The 24,857-nt window shown below is 33.0% G+C and overlaps 1 pseudogene; it reads right to left on the reverse strand.

The window, feature by feature from the left end:
• Positions 1-19,911: 19,911 nt before the first annotated feature.
• On the reverse strand, positions 19,912-20,875 carry LOC102885726 (annotated as a pseudogene).
• Positions 20,876-24,857: the final 3,982 nt, after the last annotated feature.

A 24,857-nucleotide genomic window follows, 5' to 3' on the forward strand; every position in this document is an offset into this window, starting at 1 on the left:
AAAACTATTTTTACGCCCATGGAAAATATCCTAAGATTATAAATGTTTAGTTTATTTGTCTAATATATATTGTTTTTATGCTTCCCAGATTTTCTAAGTGAAAACTGCAAATGGCGTATTTAACATGTTAGCCTTTAAATATTTTGAGGCTATCTTTATTGTTTTAAAAATCTGAAAAATGTTCAAGAATATTTGGGTAAAAGTTTAAAAAATGTTATAACTTCCTCTTTCAATGAAACAAACAAACTAAAAATTTAGGTTATAACATTTTTTTTCTGAAGGTCTACAGATCTCTACTATTAGTGATGTTGAAACTAAAGAATCCTAAATAAAATTCCATAGTCCATTTCTCTCTCAAATACTAAGGCAGGTCTGGGCTAAATGGCTAAATAGCAAAGATTCTTGCATTACTAACATACAAAAATGCACTATTTCATCCATTTCGGGAAGAAAAAAGAGAAAGTCCCAGCAATTTTAAAAAGGAAAACTATTGATAGTGGCACACAAATCTGGAGTGTCCATGCAGAAAGGCTAAAGCTTTGATTAAAAATAAAAAAAAAAGGGTAAAAGGTGAGTTTTGGTGGGTATTCTCACCCTGAAATCCATTTCTTAAACGACATTCACTTTAATGCTGCATTTCTGTACATAGTGTATTTCTGCATTTTTATCAAAGCAAAAGTACTATATAAAAGATATTGGTGAAGAAGAAGGATGTTTTCTAAGCCTGGTTAAATATAGATTGAAAGGTAAAAAAATTGATAAATACAGGTACAGAAAAACAAAGCCAAGGAAACTATTTCCTGAGTAGTTATCAACAAGTGCAACAAGGACATATAAATATATGAACACATTGCAAAAGGAATACGAGAGTCATTACCAAGTGCTGAAGCAATGTACTTAAGACTCAGACATTACTCAGTAAATATTTGTTGAATTTAATCGCATGGATGTCTTCCTAAATTGTTTTGATACTGATTTGGAAAGTAAGATCTATTTTTTTCACAAAAAGGACAGGAAAGCAATTCTTGGCATGATTAATATGGGTCCAGAATAGTTGATGGTTTTTCAATGAGTCTGACTGAAAAACACTTAATGAATCTTAGGTCAAATGTGACACTCTCCAATCTCTGACATCGGTGAAACACCTGGCCATAAAGAGAAGCAAGATGGCACTCTCTAGCTTAGAGGAAACAAAGTGGAGACTTAATAGAAGGGAATTTCACCTAAAATGTAAAAAATATATTATTAATGTATTAATAATATACAAAATAATATTTATACTTTAAATATATAAAATTTAATTGTCGAAGTTACAATTGCCATAAGATTTATCAAAAAAGAGATATATATATCTCTTTAGCCAAATTCACATTAACTATGTAGTCTGAAAAACATTACAGATTTTTATTTAAAGCACCATCTAGTTGACTAGCAAGATCAAGTCAGGTACGCTCTAGAGAAACTGTACTTCAATCTACTCTTTAAAAATCTTCCACAAAATTCTAAGGGAAATGGCCAGGCAGCTCACATTCAATTTCTCAAACATCTAAGGAAACAATGCCCCATGCATCAAAGATAACAGGGTAGAGAAAATTTCATAATCTTATATCAAAATCAGGTCTAAGATTTACCAGACAGAATATAAAGTAATTGGGTATAATGTTTCGAATATGAAAAGAGAAAGAAAAAAAAAATGATATGGAACAAGAGGTAACAAATCAGCTTTGCCAAATAACAAAATAAAACTTTTAAGACTAAACAATATAATAATTTAAATTAAAAACTCTGTGGATTAATTAAACAACAAATTAAACATAGCTAAAAGAGAATAAGTAAAAAAAAGATAATAGCACAAAATCAACTATGCAGCATGCGATCCAGAGAGACAAAGGTGAGGGAAACCCGAAAGGCATCATAAGAAACAACAAAATAGAGCTTATTCTGACATATGTCTCTTTGGATTGCTTAAATGATTCCGTAATTGTGAGGGAAAAAATAGAAAACAAAAAACTAGAAAACAAACAAAAAGCCCCACAAATAAATCTAGAAAGCCTCAAAATTGCCTGTAAGATAAATGAGAAAATTCTCCACCTGAAACATCATAGTGTAACTGCAGAACAGATACATTAAAAAAAATAATAAAGCTTTTTTGAGAGAAACAGAGATTTTTTTAAAAAGTAGCCAGAATAATCAGTAAATCATCTAGAATACAACAATTAAACTGATTACTCTTTTCTCAACAGCAACAATAGAAGCCAAAATACAATGGAATCATTGTTATATGATTGCAAACAAACAAACAAATCTATCACAGAGTTCTATGTGATGATAGAAAACAACTGCCAACATGAAATTCTACGCACAGTTGTAAGGGGTCATCGAAATGAATCGCCATGATCAAAGTCCAGAAATAGAGAATTTATTACACCAGCACCTGAGAATGCTTCAGGGAGATAGCTCTGAACTCGTAGCTCACTTTGGATATTGCTTCAGTTGGCAAAAGCTGCTTTACTGAGGTCACAGCTCCTTTCTCATTCAGACCATAGCCAATGACTAAACAATGCTGGGGTTCAATGACTTGGTATCCTGCCCAACTAGAAATAGCTTTTTCTCTCATGCCCCATTCCATTTTCTTTTATTTTCTTATACAGGTCTTAATCCAAAAATTCCTAATAATACTATTGCGTGCTTACCAGTGCATCAGAACTTGTTTCTTGGTCAGATGAACCTGCAACAATTACAAAATTATATTTCGAGAAAGGAGATGACGTAAAAAGCTTTCTCAAAAGAACAAAAGGACTGTATCACCGAAAGACACACAATAAAGGAAATTCTAAGGAATGTATTTAGGAAGAAGAATATCCTCAAATGAAAAATTGAAAATTTAAGAATTAAAAATGACCATAATTATTACAAATAATAGAGTGAAACTGAGCCAATATTTACAATATAAATTAATGTTAACAATGTCTAATTGCTGGGTTTAACACAGACCAGAACAATAATACTAAATAACAACAGAATAAAAGTTGGGGGAAAGGGGGTCATTGTAATTATTTTTATTCATATTATATTATATTTACAGTTTTATTGTTCAAATAGAAGTTAAAGATGCTGACTTAGATTTTATTAAGTTAATATTACTGTTCAAATGATTATTAAAATTATAGACATGAAAAACATAATTTTCTTCTCTAAAATAAAAAGGGAAAAAATATGACCAAAAAAATAGTACCTTGAAAATAAAAACAAACCAAAAAAAGTCAAGTTTGGAAGAAGAAAGTAACAAAGGAGAAAAAATATGAAAGAATATACTACATGGTAGAAATAAGTACAAATATAACTAAAATATTTAAATAAATTCAATAAACTACCCAGTTAAAAATTGTCACACTGGATTTTAAAAATATACAGATAACTATTTTAAGAAACATAAGAACAATAAAAGAATTGAAATCAGTAGGGGGAAAAATGGCATAGGTGATAGAGGCTCTGTTCATCCTTCTTGTGACCAAATCAAAGTTATGACAGAAACACGGAGCAGAAAAGCAAGCAAAGTTGCCTGGTATCTAGATAAACAGAAGCACTACGACTAGGAAAAGAAGACATCACCCTGCAATGGTAGAAAGTAGAACGTGATGAGGACGTGAGGCTGCCCTTTCCCAGCGGTTGAATGGGATAGAGGCTGCGGCAGCTGCAGCTGGCAGCTGCAAGAGCCTCTTAAAGGGGCCATGTCCTTGAGCAGTCTTTCACAGTGATGGAACTGCTTGCTCTAAGCACCAGCACTGGGTTGGCTTCTGGGGGTGGGGTGGGAGGCACCAGGGACTTATAGGGGAACACTGAATTGTCTGAGCGAGGGCAGGAGGCTAGGCTCTCTCCCGGACAGATGTGCTGGTAGAATCTATTGTTCCTCTGTTGAGCCCTCTCTCCTTCCAGTGTGGGGACTAAGCACCTCCCTAGCTAAGATGTCATCATTCAACTGGATAACAAAGGTCACTCCACCCAGAGCATTCCCTGAAACTCCACCTCCCCCAACTTGTGGCCCCACCCAAGCAATATCCAGTTGTGTCCTCAGTGAGTCTGATGCTCCTTGCTGAGCCAACTCCAATACTCACTGGTGGCACCTGACCGTGGTTTCTGGAATGGCCTCTTGAAACAATTATAAGCACAGCATCTGTGGATTGCTTGCTGAATCTTAACAGATAGCCCTGGAGAGGCATAAGTTGTGGCTAAACTTGGCCTGAAGCTGAACCTCTCTTAGGACTGTGCCACTGGACAACTACCTCACAAAGCCACACTAATAAGACCAGGAGACTTAAGAGCTTTGCTTAGTACATACAAACAGAAAGGCAGCCAAAATGGGAATACAAAGTAGTAGAAACCATATGAGAGAACAGAACAGAGATCCAGGAATAAAAGTGTCAAGCAATCTAAAAGATGCAGAGTTCAAAACACTGGTTAAAAAGATGCTCAATGAACTTAGGGGAAGAGTATATGAATTCAGTGAGAACTTTAACAAAGAGATTTAAAAAAACAACAACAAAAATGGAAATGGAAATTATAAAAGGGAACCTGCCAGAAATGGAGAACATATTATCTGAGATGAGCAGTATATCACGGGGAATTGACAGAGTGGATAAAAAAGAGGATTGGACCACTGAAATAGAGGATAGGGAAGTCAAGGCAAGGAGAAAAAAGGCCGAGACTATAATAATAAGTTAAGGAGCCTATGGGACATAATAAAATGTAAAAATATTTGTGTCATAAGTTACCTGAAGGAAAACAAGATGTTGAAGAGCTATTTGAAGAAATAATGATGGAAAACTTCCTTAACTTGGTGAAGGAAATAGACATACAACCTCAGGAAGCTCAGAGAGTCTCAAAAACCAGGAATCCAAAGAGGCCCATGCCAAGACACATAATTAAAATGCCAAAGGTTAAATCCAGAGAGAATCTTAAAAGCAGCAAGGGAAAAGCAGATAGTTATCTACAAGGGAGCATGAATAAGACTGGCAACTGATTTCTCAAAGGAAACCATGTAGGACAGAAGGGTTTGGCACAAAATATTTGATGTGATGAAAACCCAGGATCTGTAACCAAGAATACTTTATCCAGCAGAGCTATCATTTAGAGTCAAAGGACAAATAAAAAACTTTCCAGACAAAAATAAGCTAAAGGAATTTATTAGCACCAAGCCAGTATTACAGGAAATGTTGGAGGGAGTTCTTTAAGAAGAAAAAACATATATAAAAAATATGAATAAAGAATGATAATAACTACATTCCTTATTAATCAATTGTTAATTAAAGAATTAAGCGCTCTAACCAAAAGATAGAGAGGCTGAATGGATAAGAAAATAATACCTATACATATACTGCCTACAAGAGACTCGCTTCCGATTAAAGACACACACAGACTAAGAGGAAGGGGATAAAAAAAATATTGCCTTGATGGACCTAGAGGGTATTGCACTGAATGAAATAAAGCAGATAAAGACAAATATTGCATGATATCATGTACAGGTAGAATCCAAAAAACGAAATAACAAAACAAGAACAAAAACAGAAATAAACTCATAAATGCAGAGAATATTTTGAGGATTACTAGTTGGAAGGGGGCGGGAGTGAATGGTGAAAAAGGGGAAAGAGATTAAGAAGCACAAATGAATAGTTATAAAATAGGCATGGAGATATAAAGTGCAGCATAGGGAAAATAGTTAACGATGTTGTAATAAATATGTAAGGGAGAAGAGGGGTACTAGATTTAGCAGGGTGAATTGTGAATTATATAGATCTCTAATCACTATGCTGTAGAACTGAAACTAATATATTATTGTATGTCAACTATAATAGAGAAAAACTCATCGAAGTGTACAATGTAAATATAAGCAACTAATCATCTATTATATTTCAATAAAGCCACAAAAAAAATTGAAGTCAAATGAACAGCATGGTATATCAAAAATAAACAAATAACAAAATAAATGGTTGCATAGCTATAACAACAGTCACATAGTTTTAAGAAAGGCTTTGCCCAAAAAAAAGAGTGGGGCATAAATATAAAAGATTTAATTCCACAAAATAACAAAGCATTTTTAAACATGTTAAAATAAAAAATAAATAAATAAACAGATAACCGCAAGTAAAGTAAAACAAGCATTGAAGAACAAATCTATACCAGTAGTAAATTGATAAGATGGAAAAATGGGAAAGCGAGAAGATTTGAACAGTATAATTGTTTGATCTAAAACAAATAGAAGTTTTTATTAAGTCCACACTATTTTTTTATTATTAAGACTTTATTTTTTGAGAGCATTTTAGGTTCACAGCAAAAATAAGAGAAGGTACAGAGATTTCCCATATATACCTACATATGCTTAGCCTCCCCCATTATCAACGTTTCTCACCAAAGTGGCACATTTGTTACAAATGACTCTACATTGACACTTCATAGTCACCCAAAGTCCATAGTTCATAACTATTCATTCTTGTTGTATATTCTATGGGTCTATTGTTTGGACAATGTTTAATAACACGTATTCATCATTGTGATATTGGACAGTTTTTTCACTAATCTAAAAATCCTCTGTCCTCTGCCTATTCACATCCTCCCCTCCCCTAACCTTGGCAACCACTGCTCTTTTTACTGTCTCCATAGTTTAAATCATACAGTATGCAGCTTTTTCAGACTGGCTTCTTTCACTTAGAAATATTCACTTAAGATTTCCCCCATGGCTTGGTAGCTCAATTATTTTTAGACATTTCTTTTTTAAAAATTTGTATATATTTTTTAGCACTGAGTAATATTCTATTGTCTGGATGTACAAGTTTTGTTTTGCTTTGCTTTGCTTTTATCTATTCTTTTACTAAAGAATATCCTGGTTTCCCCACTCGCCGCCAATTTTGGCAATTTTCAATAAAGCGGCTTTAAACATCCATGTACAGAACATAAATTTTCAACTCCTTGGAATAAATACCAAGATTGCTAAATCCTGTGGTAAGAGTACGTTTAGTTTTGTAAGACACCTCCAAACTGTCTTACACAGTGGCTATACCATTTTGCATTTTGGCCAGCAATGAATGAAAGCTCCACATTCTCAGCGGCATGTGGTATCATCAATACATAAATCATCATTCTGTTATTCTGGAGTATGCTCAACAAAGATGCCATCACAAAGAGACGAATTTCAGTTTTCTGCATGGTGTGCTGTGAGACAAAATATCATTATAGACGAAACACCTCCTAAAATTTAATAACTGCTGGTAGCTCATAAATGATTCTCTCTGATGGCTTAAACGTACACCTACAGCCCAATTTAGCCTTTACTTTATTGAATGTCTACACTATAGTTATTTATTTCTTAGATGCCCCTGTTTTCTCTGTGCATTATTGTCTCTCTCATTAAAGGAAGTTCCTCAAAATCAGGTGTCATCTCTTTATACTGCCAGGATTGAAACTGTTCTGCACTTCTTTGAACCAAGAAAATTTCTCAAATGATTTACTTCCTTTTAATGTTAGTTTGAATTGTTTATTTAAACTATAAAAAGTAAAACTAAAAATTTAAATAATGGCTTTTGGAGATGGGCAGAAGTTTTGTCACTATCAAATGCAAGCACACTAAACATATTTGTGCCAGGAACTTAGCTGGACCCTGATAATACAGGAGTGAATAAGCATAGTCTCCGCTATTGAATTTTAATACTTCTAGGTTGAGAATAAATCTGGAGATAGAACTGCTTAAGAGTAAATGCCAGAAAGAAATAGTCCCAAGAATTAATCCAACCAGGAAGGATGCTTACCTAAGGAAAGCTAAGATACCAGAAGTGTTTTCTAAACTATCATATTAATAGCATGGAAAGTGGAATTGGGCTTAGTAAATATGAAGTGAAGTGAAAGAAAAGGCTAAATAATGAATAGTGTGTTTTCCGTTAGTTGATGAAGATAGAATCAAAAAAGGTAGCATTTCTGAATTTAAGTGAAAAGCAAGCTGCCTTCAGTGTGGTAATCCCCAGCATCCTCTTGGGACCAACATGGTGGATTAAAGGAATAGTTCAGCTCTGAATTCTATTTCAGATATCATCTAATATTTTACAGTTTCTTATATCTGTTCAATGCAAAAATATTTGTGCATTTTTTGCTGTATGCAAAGCCACATAAGGCATAAAAAAAGAGAGCCTCTTCCTTAGGATGCACTTACATAAGTTTAGAAGATTTGATGCTCTACAATGTTTTTGTTTGTTTGTTTTTTGAGTCAGAGCCAGAAAGAACAAACTGTGAAGACCTAGTGTGTCATCCTGAAGGCAGCTCCTATATAGGACTTACTGATTTTAGAGTCTAGGTTTTATGAAGGGAACAAAACCACCAAATAGTTGAATATGAGGAGGAAAATGATGCTTTTTGAAGAAGGAGAGAAACTTGACTATTAACATTAAACCCTATAGGACAAAGGTTTCAAGTCATTTGTGGATCACAGGAACATGGAACAGAGCACTTCTAAGGGTAATATTTAGGAGACAAGGGATATTCCTGTGGTGAATGGTCAGCAGGGTCTATGCTTTGAAAGACAGAAAAAAAGTCACTTGTAGCTGAACTTGGCAAGGGGCAGAAGAGAAGCCAGCATAGCTCAATGGTTAGGACTGCAAGGTGATGAATTAAAACTTGACTCAGCTTATTCTACTTAGCATAATGTCCTCCAGGTTCATCCAAGTTGTTGAGTATGGCAGGGCTAAGTAATATTTTATTGCATATAGATGCCACATTTTCTTTATCTGTTCATTCATTGATGAGCACTTATGTTTCCAGTCTTGTTTATTGTGAATAATGCTGCAGCAATTATGAGAACACAGATATCTTTTCAAGATCCTTATCTCAGTTATTTTGGATATATGTCCAGAAGGGAAATTGTTAGATTATACGGTAGCGCTATTTTTAGTTTTTTGCAGAATCTTTACACTGTTTTCATAACAGTTTCACCATTTTACATTCCCGCCAACAGTTCGTAAGTTGCAATTTCTCTAAATCCTTGTTAACACTTGTCTTTTATTTTTTTGATAATAGCCATCCTAATAGGTATGCAGTGATATCTCATTGTAGTTTTGATTTGCATCCTCTGATTTGCGAGTGATGTTGAGCATCTTTTCATATGTCTATTGGTGATTTGTATGTCTTCTTTGGAGAAATGTCTAAGTCCTTTCTCATTTTTTAATTCATCACAAAAAATATGGCATTATTCCATTCATATAAAATATATAAAACATTCAAACTCATAGAAATAGTGAGTAGAATAGTGGTTTCCAGGGACTGTGGAGAGGAAGAAATGGAGAGTTGCTATTTAACAGGTATAATCAAGTTTCAGTTGTATAAGATAAGTAAGTTCTAGATATCAGCTGTATAATTGTGCCTATAGTTAACAATCCTGTATTGTGCACTTAAAATTTTGTAAAGAGATTAGATCTCATGTTATATGTTCTTACCACAATTTAAAAAAAAAAAAAAAAAGAAAACATTTCAAGTAGAGTGTTACACTATTTTTTTTTTTTTTTGATAGCAGCATGCGTGACTGCAGAGAAAAATGCAGGTGCTGCGACATCGGATAATTCTTAGCATCTCCAAATAGTCCCCTTTGTGTAGACCTTAAAAAGGAGTCACAATAGTTGACGTTGGATTTCTCTTCTATTTTCGAGAATTAGTGATCAAGTTGGATTTAATCTGCTTTCTAAATAAACCTTTTCAATAGAGTTTCCATGACAGAATTTCTCTAATGCCTGAGGCATCCATTGTGTATATTAATTAACTTGTCTTTTTTGCAACTAGAATGGCCTTAGATATGTATCTTCTTGGAGATACCTGAAAAAAATAGTGGTGTTTAATTTTCTCAGAACTCTGATTGAGAAAGGCTGTTCTAGAATCATAAATAAATATATATGCTACACCCCAAGGTTGTACCACAGTTCATATATGTAGCATGTATTTGAATGTGTGGAGATAGTGAATATCAGAGACTCCATCGGGAACACTAGTTCTCTACTTTGACTAAAACACAACACGCATTTAGAGTTATGGTAAAAGACTTGACCATTATAAAAAAAAATTGACCATTGTCTATTAGATAATTATGAATACTTTAAATTTGGGAGAAGGATATCAAGAGGTTTCTTTAAAGCATATAATCCCACTTCACTGTGGTGAACTGTTTTCTCCTTGGCATACTTTTCCATGTTTCCATAAAATTTTTACTATACAGTCACAGAAAAAGCAATTAGGAAAATCCCACGGTTGCCTTAATCTGACATTGCAGAGGCTAATAATACAAGTGAACATAATTGAGGATAAATGTCTAAAGTTCTTAGAATCCAAAATTACTCATAAAGGCTCCTTTAGTAACTACTCCACTATTTCCCTTTGTATAACTAATTCTCTGGTCACTTTAAGCAGGTGACAGACTTGTCAAGGAAGCTAACTGTGACTTTAAGCTGATTTCACCTGTATTGATTCCTTGCCACAGTTTATCTGTAAGGAAATGTCATGGACCTTAGCAGTATTTTGAGTTAGGTGATGATTCTCAGGTCTTCTCTATTTCACCCAGAATAGAAAAGTAATGGGATCAGAGCTCAACTTTAGGAAGACTAATTTGATATAAACTGGAAGAAGAATGATTATAGATGAGGATAGGAGGCATTTATGCTTCAAACGGGGAGATGGGGCTAGGATTATAAAAAAATATAAGAAACGTGAATGCTTTTCCATAAGGAATTTATAATCGAGTTAAGGACACAAAATCTATATACAAACCAATTAGTGTATAACATGTCTTAAAATGTTACAGCTCACATATTTGATAATCATTCATCAGCAAAAATTTAATTCCTGAAACTAAAAAAAAAATTAGAATACACTATCATGGTCTAAAACATGATCTAAAATGTTCTAATTCTCTCTTTTTACTCTGGAAATCAAGCAACAAAACAACTGCTCGGTCTACATAGAATGGCTAAATTAATGAATTAATAGGCTATGAATTAGTTTCCTTTGTGAAAACATTTCTTTGTGTTTCTCTTTTTTGTTGTTGTTTCTGTTTTCTTAATTTTCTTTCCAGAAATTGTTTTCCAGTGTTAACTAAGAATCAGTGCTATTGCTAGTTCCGGTCAAATTTGATACAAACAACAAAATTTCCATGAATCAGAAAATTGACTGGCTTCTTTATTTCTTTTGTTCTTCGGATCTGTCTTTATTAGTTTAGGCATAGTGCTGGGAATTTGCAAGTTTCTCATATGCTGCAAGAACCCTGAAGGTCAGAGTGCTAACATATTTGGGTTGGCATTAAATGTCACAGTATCACAGCATAGTGGAACTCTCCATTTGTATATTAACTCATTTCTCTGCAGGCAGTGCTGACAGCGAATTTGCTCACAAACAATCTAATAGTGTAATTAAAAAATACTTAAGAAGTTTGAAACAAAATTAAGTAGTTTATACCTGTTTGGTTGAAAACCAAGAACCACATTAGAGCAAGGAGAAGCTCAACTTGTAGAAGCTCAACCAGTAGAGCAAGGAGAAGCTCAACTTGAATCTGCACATTATCAGGATAAGCAATATCGGGACCTTTTTTCTCAGAGGTCCCGAACGGAAGTAGCAATAGAGTTGTAGTGGAATCTTTGGCAAATTGTGCAAACATGGCCATTTGCTTCTACAGAAACCTTTGCAACACTGTCACAATGGGACTCTTGAGCCCCGGAGATGGCTGTTCTTTGGAGAGTCACAGTATTGTTTTTCTGGCTATATTCACCTTCATCACCTGCAAACTCCATTCTAAGTCTAAGAAGCAGAGGAAAACTCGAGCTTCTCAGCTAATTTTCATAAGAATACCTCATAAATATGATCAGATGATTTTTTATTTCCGATCATCTTATACTAATATCTTTCTAATGAAATTAAACCCTGAGTAAAAGTTGCATCAATATTAAAATTTAAATATGCATTGTCTACATTTTCTTAAAATATAAACTAATCAACTTACTAGAAAGGAAAGTATGCAGGCCAGTCGGTATTTGTATGAGAATATGGCAAGCTTCAGGCATGATCATGAGTACTGCTAAATATATCTATTAAGAACAAACATATAGTTTACAGTTTTCATTATTTTTTCACACCATTTGCCCATGTGAAATTTTTAGTCTAAATTCCATGAGTTCCTTAGAGATGGTTTGATATTGATCTAGATAGAAATTTTGTACATTAATATTGCTGAATCAAAATCAGTAGAAATGGTTTATTTTGTTTTTTTTTTTTAATTCTCCTTTAAAATATGCATTTCTTTATTTTCAAACCACAAGTTTAGCAGAATGGATTGGTGGTCCCGAATAATGTGATTTTAGAATAAAAATAATAACAATTAAGATAACTTTGTAATTACTAATTATATTCAGGAATAATTGAATAAAGGCAACTAAAATAAAAAAAATTATTTTGAACATACAAATAATATGTAGTCATTTAATTGACTTATAACTAGCAAAACTTTAGCAAATCAAATTATTTTATAATTTGTAAGTGTATTTTTTAAAACAACTTATCTGGGCAACTTGGAAAAGTTATATGGCTTTACATTTTTGTTTCAGGAATACTTGATTGAGGTAATTTATATGATCACATAACCTCAATTTATATAATATCTAATTATAACTACAAGATTTATATCTGGTAATAATGTACTAGAACTCTTCTCTGAAAGAGTAAGCCTTACATTCCTTGCAGCTTCTCACTTCCACCACCGTCTCAGTGTGGATGCAAAACATATGTACTTTGTACCTTTGAGTTCATTACAGAATGGCCTCTGCAGAATTGATGATGCCTCTACCCTCCTACACTAACTGATGCTATAAGAAACTATATGTATTTTATTGTATCTATATTTTACACTAATTAAGCTATAGCTGGCAGTATAACACATTACATAAAATCTTTTCAGCAAACTATAGTAATTAATTCTGTAAAAATACACTATCAGGAAAAGTCAGATTTATCTTAAACAACTGGTTTATGTTAATCATATATGCACTAAGAATCTTTTAACTTATAGTTACCTCTTCACTTTAGCTGTAGCCAACTTGAGAAAGAATACAAGACTTTATGATAAATATTTTCTGCATTAACCTTACCTTTGGCCTTATCATATGATGGTGTCATGTTAGTTTTTCCTAACCTCATGGAATTATCATGTTAGTTTTTCTTAATTCCATGTAATTGTATACAGTCACTGTGAAACAATTCCAAATCCTATGAATTTAATCACAGATTTAAAAATATATATATATCTTACAACCTTACTAAGATATAATTGTTGCACAATTAATTGCTTTTATCTAAAGTGTTCAATTTGATACGTTTTAATTTATGTATACACCAGTGAAATTATGACCATGATTGAGATAGTAAACATAACAATCATGCCCCAAAAGTTTTTCCATGGGCATTTTTATCATCCCTCACTCTCTGACCTGATCTTCTAAAACCCTCGTCAATCACTTATCTGCTTTCTGTCATAATCGTTTTCCTAGAATTTAATATGTGAGACCCCACAGTATATATATTTATATTGCATCTTTCATGCAACATGATTATTTTAAGATTTATATCACAATTATTGCTTTCTTTTATTCTTGGATAGTATGCCATTATATGGATATGTGAGAATTTTTTATTCATTTATTTTTTGGTAGTCATTTGACTTTTTTTCTAATTTGGGACTATTACAAATAAAACTGCTATACATATCCATGCACAGATCTCTATAGACATACCTTTCTATTTCTCTTAGGGTTATGAACACATGGGACACATGGGAGATTTAGGTCGCACTTTTTAAGAAAGTGTCAAACTATTTTCCATAGTAACTACACCACTTTGAATTCCCACCACCATGTATGAGAGCTTCAGTTCTCTAAATCTTTGCCAACACTTGGTGTGCCCAGTGTTTTTAATATTAGCCACCTATAAAGTTAGCAGTGGCAAATGACAAAGCTACTCAAATCTCTTGCCTATATCTTAATTAGGTTGATATTTTATCATATTATAAAGTTTTAAGATATTTAAAAATATATATATGTGTGTGTACATATATATATGCATATATATATATATAATTTTTTTTAAGCACTAGTCTTTTAGCAGATTTATGCTTTGCAAATAGTTTCTCCCAATCTAAGGATTGATTATCTTTTCATTCTCTTAACAAAGTCTATGAAAGAGTGATAGTTTTTTACTTTCATTGAAGTCTGATTTATTAATGTTTTTCTCTTTATAGATCATGTCTTCTTCTAAATAGTGCTTTTTACATTAGAAAAAAATCTTTGCCTATCCAAGGTCACAAATTTTCTCTTATGCTTTCTTCTAGAAGTTTTACAGTTTTACCTTTTACAGTCAAGACTATAATACCTTTTTGTATATTTGTATATGGAGCAAGCTGTGAATTAAAGTATAATTTTAGCATATAAAAATATTCAATTGTTCCAGCGCCATATTTTGAAAAACTGTAATTTCTCCACAGAAATTCTTATTCACCATTTTTTTAAATCAGTTGTCTGTATATGTGTGAATTGATTTTTGGATTCTGTTTCACTGATCTGTCTATCTTGTTGCTAACATCATGCTGTTTTGATTATTATAGCTTTATAATAACTACCAAAATAAAGTAGTGTTACCCCTCCTACATTGTCCTTTTTTAAAATCAAAGTTGCTTTGTCTATTTTAGGATATTTGTGCTTTCAAATGAACTGTAGAATCAGCTTTCCAATCTCTGCAAGAAAGGCTCATTGGGATTTTGATTCATATTATACTGAACATATAGATCAATTTGGAAGTTAGAATTTGCATGCAGTTGTTCTTTCAATTAATTTGAGTTTAATTTGAGTCTCGAATCTGTCTATAGTGGGTATTATAGTTTTTATTGTACAGGCTTTACACATCTTTTGTCAGGTTTATCCCTGAGTAGTTTATATTTTGGATGCTTTTAAAATGGTATTGATTTTTAAATTTCAATTTCTGATTTTTCATTGCTGGTATATAAATATACAATGAATTACAATACATTAATCTTATATTTTATAATCTTGCACCTCATATAGTAGTTCTAATGATGTTTTGTAGATTCTATAATATTTTCTACAAAGATTTTTGCTTTTAAATCCAGCCAATCTTTTTAAATCAGTACCTGACTAAGTGAATTATAGGTGTCTCATACATATGTACAATAAATATTATCAGGAGTCCCAGGCTTCGTTTATACATTTTTGCTTTTAACATAAAAACTATTTTGTTTTTAGATTCATATGACTAAATTTTCAACCTCACTTATAGTTGTACCTTGTTCCTTTGAACTAATAATAAATCTTACTTCTCTGGTTTCTAACATTATTCAGTATCCAGTTTTATTCATTTGATGCCAATTCTGGGTAATAACTTCTAGTCAATTTCTGGTCTCTGTTTTTTGTTTGTTTTGTTTCCAGAGGGCCTGTTTCTGTCATTAAAGGGATATTTGAAAAGCTAACCCAACATTGGGTCAAACAAAATACTCTCAAATTCCTACAGTGTTTTATTGATCCTATTTATAAGTTAGTTATCTCAGTAATAATCTGTCTTTACTCACATATACTATCATCACACAGAAGATGAAGGCAATTTGGCATCAATATCTCCTGTCTTGTGGCTTTCTGGGGTTTATCAGACTGATTCAGTTAACTAGGCAGGTGTTCTCGTCTTCACTACTGTTTAACTTTTGTTCGGAATTTAGGTGGTTGGTCAACATTTCTGGATAGAAAATATTGATTTTTTTCAATCCTCCTGTTGAGTTATTGGCAAGACTAAACAAAAATAAGCCTTAAAGAACAAGAAAAATGAGAAGATGATAGATGAAAACCCACAGGAATATAAAAGCAAATGAGAGGTCATCTATTGGGAGAGAGAAAAACTAAGTGTATTTAAACATCATGGCTGGTGTTGAAAAAAGAGGTATTGGAAGCCAATTTACACAAAAGTTAAAGGCCAAGAATCAGTGTAAGCTTGTAAAGAATGAGGATTGAGGCCACACACTGGTTGAAGTATAAGCTGTAAGACATTATAGGACTATAATCAAATTTTATGATGAACATTAATATAACTACTTTGAAAATAACTGTTTCTCTGAACTAAATTCACAAATATGTGAAAGGATGTAAAGTAATGAAAAGAAAGAGGAAAATAAGATCCATAATTAGGAGAAAAATAGATCAATTGACATCAACCTAGAAATTATATAAATGACAAAATTAGTACATAAAGACTTTAATCATTATTATAAATGTATTCCATATGTTTGAGGAGATACTGGAAAAACTGAATATGTTAGTGGAGACATGGAAGATATATATTTTAAAAACTGGAAGTTTTAGATATGAAAAATATAATGTCTAAAATGAATATTTGAAGAAATTAACAATAGATTAAGCAAATATCAGTGAACTCGAGGATCTGGCAGTAGAAACTATTTAAAATGAAACAGAAAAAACACTCAAACAACAAAAACAGAGTCTCAGTAATCTTTGAGACAACATCAAGAAGCTAAATATATGTGCAATCGAAATTTTCAAAGAAGAGGTAAAGGGAGGAATGAAAAAATAATTGAAGAAATAATGGTCAGTTCTTTTTTCAAATATGATGAAGACTATCAACCCATAGATTCAAGCACAAAAAACAGAAAGAAAACTATATTAAGGCACAGCATAATTAAATTTCTCACTATATATGTGTGTATATATATATATGTGTGTGTGCACATGTGTGTGTGTGTGTGTGTATGTGTGTGTGTATCCATCCATATACAAACTTCCTTCCCTCTTGCCTGAAATATTGGTCATTTCCAATTGTCTATTTTTTTGCATCACATTTTTGGTATGGCTTTATGTCTTTGTTTTATAATTGGTTGCTCCATGCCTTGCATTGCACGGGAGGTGGAAAGGTAATTCAAGAAATAGGAACTCTTTGGTAGAGACAGCCAGGGAAAGCAAGTCTACCTCCTTCTTACAGGCCCATTGTTTTTCCTCCATAGTCTCATACCCCAAAATAATCATCAGAAATTCTGGTGGAGATGCTGGATGAATCACAACTTTTTTAAATCCTAGAGCAGACTGGTGTAGAATCTTTTAAGCAGGATGAACTTCCTTTCAAAATATTTTTAAAATTTTTTTTCAGAAATAACTTAATAAAAGTTTCCCCTTATTTTAAAAATTATTCAAAAATGTTTAATATTTTTATACTAATTCATCAACTGTATGTTCATAATTTTATTTTATTTTCTTTGACATTTGGGTTATTTCCAGTTGGAAGCTATTATAAATAAAGATGCTATGAACATTTGTATAAGTCTTTGAGTTTTATTTTGCCATTATAAATATCTAGGTATTGAACGAATGAAACATGATAGCTGTATTTTTTCATTTAAAAAAAAATGGCAACTTGTTTTCTAAATAGACTCTACCATTTTGCATATCTGCTAGCAGTGGATGAAAGTAACAGTCCACACCTTTTTTCTAAGCATTTTTGTCTTCTGAAAATTAAGATTGTTGTTAGGATTAAATGAGACAATATTTTTAACACATGTAGTGTATCTGAATTCAATAAATGGCAGTTATTATAATTGTTACTCTTTTTTTCAGTAAAATTACTTTTCCCTAATTCTGTAACCCCAGCCCATATCCACAGCAATTTTGCATAATAAATAACCAATAGATGTTTGTTGAATATCGAGGCAATATATTATAGAGAGGAAGGAAGTCTATTTAAAAGTACATCAAAAGAGGTGATAATGACACTATTGTATTTGTTGGAATGTGGCATCATGGAGAATATAGGGAGAAGGATGAGACAACACTCTTCAATTGTGCATCTGGGGTCAATTCTAAAACCTCACTCTCATGCTTGGTTAAGTACTAAACTTCCTTTTATATTTAAAAATATTTTAGCTTTATTGAGGTAAATTAACATAAAATTATAAGATATTTAAAGTGTACAACATTGTGATTTAATATATGTCTACACTGTAAAAAAAAACTCCACCTATCCTGTTAATTTTTACTAAGCTTGCACTCTTTTATCAATCCCTCCTTCCAGTTTTGTTCTTTCTCAAGATCACTTTGGCTAAGTCTTTTCTGGTTCCATACAAATTTCAGATTTTTTAACATTTCTCTTAGGATTTTTTTTCACTTAATAATATACCAAAAATATGTCCTCTTATATTTAAAATTTTTTCATAAACAAATTTGAAAATTTGTATAATAATCCAATTACCTAAATTATCTTTATTGCTGGAAATGCAGCATATTTCTAAAACCTCAATAACAATGACTATTTTGAGTAATATCTTTTGGTATAGTTTCACTGTATTTTTGTTTATCTCATTAGGATAAGATCTTAGAAGTGAAATTAATGAATAAAACATTGTAAACAATTTTAAGAGAGAGCTATCTTACAGAATGTTCCTCTGAATAACCTACTGAGTTGAGAAATAACTGTTTCCATTCTGGAAATTTTGCATTGGTCATGTTTTCAAATCATTTCAACATAATATTGTGAAGATTTTCTGACTCTACCTCTGAGATAACAGATTAGCATTTTCTCTAACAAATTTTGTGAAAGTCCTTCCACCGTGCTAGAAACTGTAAAGAGAGGCTAGACCAGAGGCCAATAAATGTAGCAAAGCTCTGGATCTTGGCATTATAACAATAGCTCTTGCACATTAAAAACTAAAATCCCACTTTTCCTGAAAGTTTTATAGGTTTTTAGGCATTGTCATAGTATATTTATCATTTAAGCACATTAAAATTACACTACTGTAGTCAGGAGTAAATTTTATAGCACTGAATTAAAAAAAATAATAATTATTTGGGTAGCTGAAAATTCTAAAAATACTGTTGAATATAAATTATGCTGCTAAAACATATAGTAACTGCTATAGCACAAAAGCCATGTAAATTGATGTGTTAATATGAAATATCAAAAGTTCATGTGAAAAAGAACAATAAGTCTTGCAGCCAGGATGCAATGCAATGAATCAGGAACATTTTCAAGTGATCGTCTGAAATGTAGGAAGCAAAGAAATGCTATGGATTATTCTTGTTGGAGCCAGGAGTCTTCAAGTTATAGGTGGAAGTTAAAACCTAAGATGAAGAAGAGAGAAACAAAGCAAAATGTAGTTATAAAAGAATCTAGTAGCAAACAGAACCTAGGGGAACACTAAATTCGCAGGAGACCAGGAGCGTAACAGAGCAATGGAGACCAAAGATAAATCTTAGAGTTAGAAGGAAAATCCCGAACATATAGTAGGCATGGCTGGTTATCTACACAGAATGTATGTCTCCTTTCTAGCAAAACTGGCCTTTCTGTCCTGATAATCATATTTCTTTCTCAGGAATCCTGGTATTGTCAGGAGAATCTTATGCAAATTTTCAAGGCTGGACCTTGATTCCAAGAGTTATTTATTCCTTTCTTTGACTTTGCATTAGAGTAATCTGTTTCTGTTGTTGTTATATTTAATAGTAATGCCCAGGGTCTATCCCAGAGATTGTTTTTTTGGTTTTGGTTTTGGTTTTGGTTTGGGTTGGTTTTCACATAAGAAAGTATTTATTTAAGATTTAAAATGAAGTCATAAAGATAAAATTTGTATAAACACAAATTCACCTTGAGTCACACAGACAACAAAAAACAAAGTAAAAACAAAGAAAACGAATTGGCAGCTATATAGAATTGGGCACAGTTGTGTCTCGTACACAAGAAAGTCTTTTACATAATCGTCTTAAATCAACAGAAGACCAATCTTCAATGTCGTCCTGCAAGATGGCTTACTTTAGCAATTCCCTCCTGTTTTCTCCCCAATGTCCTCCTTCAGTAAGGCTAATAATTGTATTAGTGATTGCCACACCCTTGAGACACCTTGCCATAAGTGCTCTGTTGGCCACTGTAGTTTGCTTAACCCTGTCCATACGCATAGTTCCCATCGTTATACCTAGTATAATCACAGGTACTATAGTTTTGATCACTGCCATAGGCACCATTGTAATTTCTACGTCCTTGTCATAATTGTTGTTAAATCCTTGGTTCCAGTTTTGGCCCTGACCTTGGCCATGACCCCTAGAATCACTTCCTCCACCAGCTGTAGCACTTCTTTCTCCTTTTTGTTGTTGTTTCTATATACCTCTTTGGGTTGTGTAGCTTTGATTTCATACTTCTCAGAACCAACTTGATACCTGCTTTCTAACAATTTCTTTACTGGCTTTTCATCTGCATGTGATAAAATCATCTTATTTTATTTGTTTTTGTATCCATAGGAAATTCATTTTCAATCTCTCCAAAGCCTTCAAAATATTCTTTAATTTGTTCTTCGAAAGTATCTGGGCTCAGTCCACCCACAAAAACCTTTTTTGGGAAGTTCTTTCCCTTTAAAAATTTTTGCCTTTTTGAGGCAAATTTGCCATTCAGTTTGTTTCTTCGGTTTCAAAACTTTATCAACACTAGCAGCATCTTTGAAGAGCAAATATACAAATCCTCTTAATCTTCCCAGTGAATGGGTCTATTTTAATTGTGCAATTAAAACTTCCCCAGACTGAAATAAATATTCAGTCAGATCTTACTTGATTGTACCCCAGCTCAAGCTTCCAACAAATATTTTACAGTCCTCCTGCTGATTCTTACCCAGGATGATCTTGGAGCCCTCTGCAAATTTTGTGTTGCTGTACTCATTCATGCTCTCCATGGTGGCAGAGTTGTCCGCTGCAGGGTGCTGGCATGAAGCAGTGGTGGCAGAGCATCATATGGAGCTGGACTTAAAATGACGACAGAAGAGCCCAGAGATTATGTTTTAATTGGTAAATTGGCATACTCTCTATATTGTTTATCCCTCTTCCACTGGGAGCTCTTAACAAATACCAGCATGGGACTCAGCACCAGTTAAGTCCATCAGAATTTCTGATGTGAGACTTGGGAACAAAAATCTCCTCAGATGAATCTAATCCACACAGATTGCTGAGAACAACTCTGAAGTGAAACATCATTCCTCCTTTATAGAGATTGGTTTAGAAAACAATATATAACCCAAATTAGCCAAAAAGTTACACAGAGAAATTACTAGTAGGAGGGCAGGGGGAAAAGTACTGTCTCAGGAGAGATAATCTCTAGAAACAGGCTGTCCAGTATAGTAACCACTCCCCACATATGGCTATTGAGTACTTGAAATATGTCTAGTACAACCGAGAAATGGAATTTAAAATTTCTTTAATTTTAATTTAAAAACAATACCCAATTTCATTTTTGGAAAACTTTTAAATATATTTTTTAAAAAAATTTGTGCTGCAACTCTACTTTCTCAACTCTACATTTTATGAAATATACACCAAATGTTTCTAATGAAATTTTAGTGTCCAAAGTGAGATATTTAGCACAAATCAGATTTCCAATATTTAGTATAAAAATGTAAAATATCTCAATAATTTGTTTATGTAGATTATATGTTAAAATAAGAATATTTTTTAATATAATGAGTTAAAGAAAATATAATATTAAAGTGAATTTCACCTGGTTCTATTAACTTTTTTAAACATGGTGGCTAGAAAATTTTTAATTATACATGTTGCTTCCATTATATCACTAGGACAGCACTGGATAGATTTGAGCGAAGTTAAGGCTACTACCAACATGAAGATAAAATCAGAGAATGGGAACAAGTGCCTTGGTGAAAACCTGCTGATTTTACCAAGCTATCAGACATTTTCAGTTATTTCATCACCCTTCTCGTAGGTGTTATCTATTGCTAATTAACAAACTCAATGGTTTAAAACAATAGGCAATTACTGCTTTACAGTTTCTGTGGGGCAGGAATTTATATATGCCTTAATTAAGGGCTTCTGCTTTAAAGTCTTTCACAAGGCTATAATCAAGGAATTAGCCAGGGCTATGGTATCATCTGATGGCTTGACTGAGGGATGATCTATTTTCAAGATCACACAAATGGTGTTTTCAGAATTTAGTTTTTTATGGGCTGTTGAACAAGAGCCTAGTTCCCTGCTATCTGTTGGCCAGAGGCCTCCCTCCATTCCTTGCCACATGAGCCCCTCTATAGGGCATCTCACAACACAATATTTGGTTTCCTCAAGCAAAAGAGAACACTCAAGATGGTAGTCACTATCTTTTCATAACCTAATCTCTGAAGTAATAGCCCCTTACTTTTACCATATTTGATTTCTTTAAAGTGAGTTGCAAGGTCCAGCCCATACTAAAGGAAAGTGACTATATAACAGCATGAGTATTAGAAGATGAGAATCATCAGAAACCATCTTAGAGGCTGCCTACCATTCTTCCTCATGCACTCTATCCCAAATCTCAGGGATATCCACTACCATGAGACCATAAGGTTGGTAAATATTGTTTATAGATAAGTATTTTACTTTTACCACAAGTTAATGAATTCATAAATAATATATATTATTGGTTTTTAAAATATTTTAAATTATAATATATATCCACTTGCTTTTCCCTTTCAACATTATATTGATGTTGATACTGTATGATCTAGTTCATATAATTTATTTGCCACATAGCATTTTATTGTATGTAGTCACCTACTGAGGAATATTTAGAGGGCTTTTCTCCCATATTTATTCTATTACAAACATTGCTGCATGAGACACTTTTTTTTTTGAGACATATTTTTAAAATATGCATATATGGGAGAGTTTCTATAGACCTAGGATTACTGGGATGTAAAATACATGCAACATCAAATTTATTAGATATTGCAAAATTGCTTCTGAGATCAGATATCGGGCTTGTTCAGACCATGGACTGTGGTTCCACTGGGGTGTGAATCCAGGACTATCTACATGGAAAGCAGACATGTTAACTGCTACACTATGGAACCATGTCTTCTATGTATTCTTTATATAAACCCTTTATCTAATATAAGGGTGAGAAATATTTCTTTCCAATATGTTATTTGTCATTTAATTTTTTACATATCAATTTATATGAATGACTTAAATTTTAATGTGTTAGGTGTATTGCAATATTTTCTTTATGGTTTATGGATTTTGTATCTTATTTAAGGAAATCCTCTTACCTTAAATTCATAAAAACTTTCAGCTTTTTACTTATCTCTTTGTCACTTAATTATATACTTGATTTTTATTTTCTCTTTTGCTTCTTGCATCCAGTATTTCTAGGCATTTTGTAATAGAAGAATTTTCAAATGTTTTAGTCTTTTTTCTTACCTGAACCAAAGATAGTCCATGTTAATCTTCAAACCATCATTGATATTTTTTATTACTTATAATAAAAACATCCTTAATGAAGTAGGAGGCCAAAATGCATAGAATTTAGTGAAGGATCAGGTATTCAACAATTTAAAGTGCTACAGGAAACTCTAGAAATATGAAGTTAAAATGTGTTCACTTGATTTGTCATTGGTGATAACAAATCCAGGGAGTATTTGGATGTAAACCAGATGTCTATCAGTTAAAAACCTACCCCAGTCATTAGTGTTCTTCTATGAATACTTCCATGCTCATTCTCCCAAGATCATGGCGAGATTGTATTTTTTGGCACCACAGTAGTTGCCTGCTGATTAGTTTTGGCCAATGAGTTGTGAGGAGAGTCACATGTATCCCTTCAGGGTTGACTATTTTATTGTAATATCTGGAGCTTTTTTCCTCCACCACAGCAACCAGTAAGTTTCATGGTATACTCCTTCACCTGCATGAGTCCAGCAAGAGGAGATCTGCATAAGGGAAAAGTGAGTCTTTCTCACTATAAACCATTGGATTTGGAAATTTATCATCACAGCATATCCTAATCTAGCCTAGAATATACAAATTGGTACAAGATGGATATGAACTCATGCCCGTAGCATAAGTGTGGTCTAGATTATGCTGTAGAAACAAATAATGAGATAGCTCAGCAGCTTTAAATTATAAAGTTTTATTTTTCTCTCATGCTGCATGTCTATCATGAGTTAACTATGGACTCTGCTCCACATTTTCCTCAATCTAGGCACCAGGCCAACGGAGCAGTCACTGTCTGGAATATTACCAGTTGAGGAGAAGAGGAAAAAAGTTGGTGGCAAATCACACAGGCTCTTTAAGGCCGAGTATGACATATACCAATCCCACCATATTTTCTTTTATTTTAGGTCCCTCAGAAGTACCCCCTGAGCTAATGATTCATGTAAAAGTAATGTAACTAGAAGTGTTCACAGTTAAAAGTGATAGGAGAGTGGGCAAGTGGGACTAAAAGGAAAGGAAGCCAAGAAAGGTTACAATATCAAAGTGCCCTGAATTTTTGGTTCCATCATCAGGGTAGCTCTGGAGAGTGGGCAAGTCAAATCTGAAACTTGTCCTGACCAGCGGGACACAGAGCCTGCATTATTATATCTCGTTACTTGTCATTTACTTTTTTAGGATTTCCACTGTGTTGATATAAAATTCTTGGCATTTTGGGCTTCAGCAATCCAAAGAGCAACACAGATCTGGATTTTGGCAGTGAAAACATAGGAGTCTTTGTTCATTAAAATGGCAAAGGGATCCTAGGGGATAGGAAAGCACTGACTGCTCTGATATGCATTTCAATGGCAAGGCACAACACCACCTAAGTTTAAGGAGGCAAGGAAGTGCAATTCTACTATATCAGCATAAAGAGGAAGAAGTGACAATAGTCAGTGATTGGCATGAATTGCAACCAGAGTAAAATAAGAGATAAAATTAAAAGGCAGAATTGAAGCTTTATTACAGAAACACTACTAAATAAATAAATAGCTGTATCTAAAAGTCAGTAGAAGGGAGAAG

The sequence above is a fragment of the Pteropus alecto genome, unplaced genomic scaffold (genome assembly GCF_000325575.1).
Source record: "Pteropus alecto unplaced genomic scaffold, ASM32557v1 scaffold81, whole genome shotgun sequence".
Classification (NCBI taxonomy): Eukaryota; Metazoa; Chordata; class Mammalia; order Chiroptera; family Pteropodidae; genus Pteropus; species Pteropus alecto.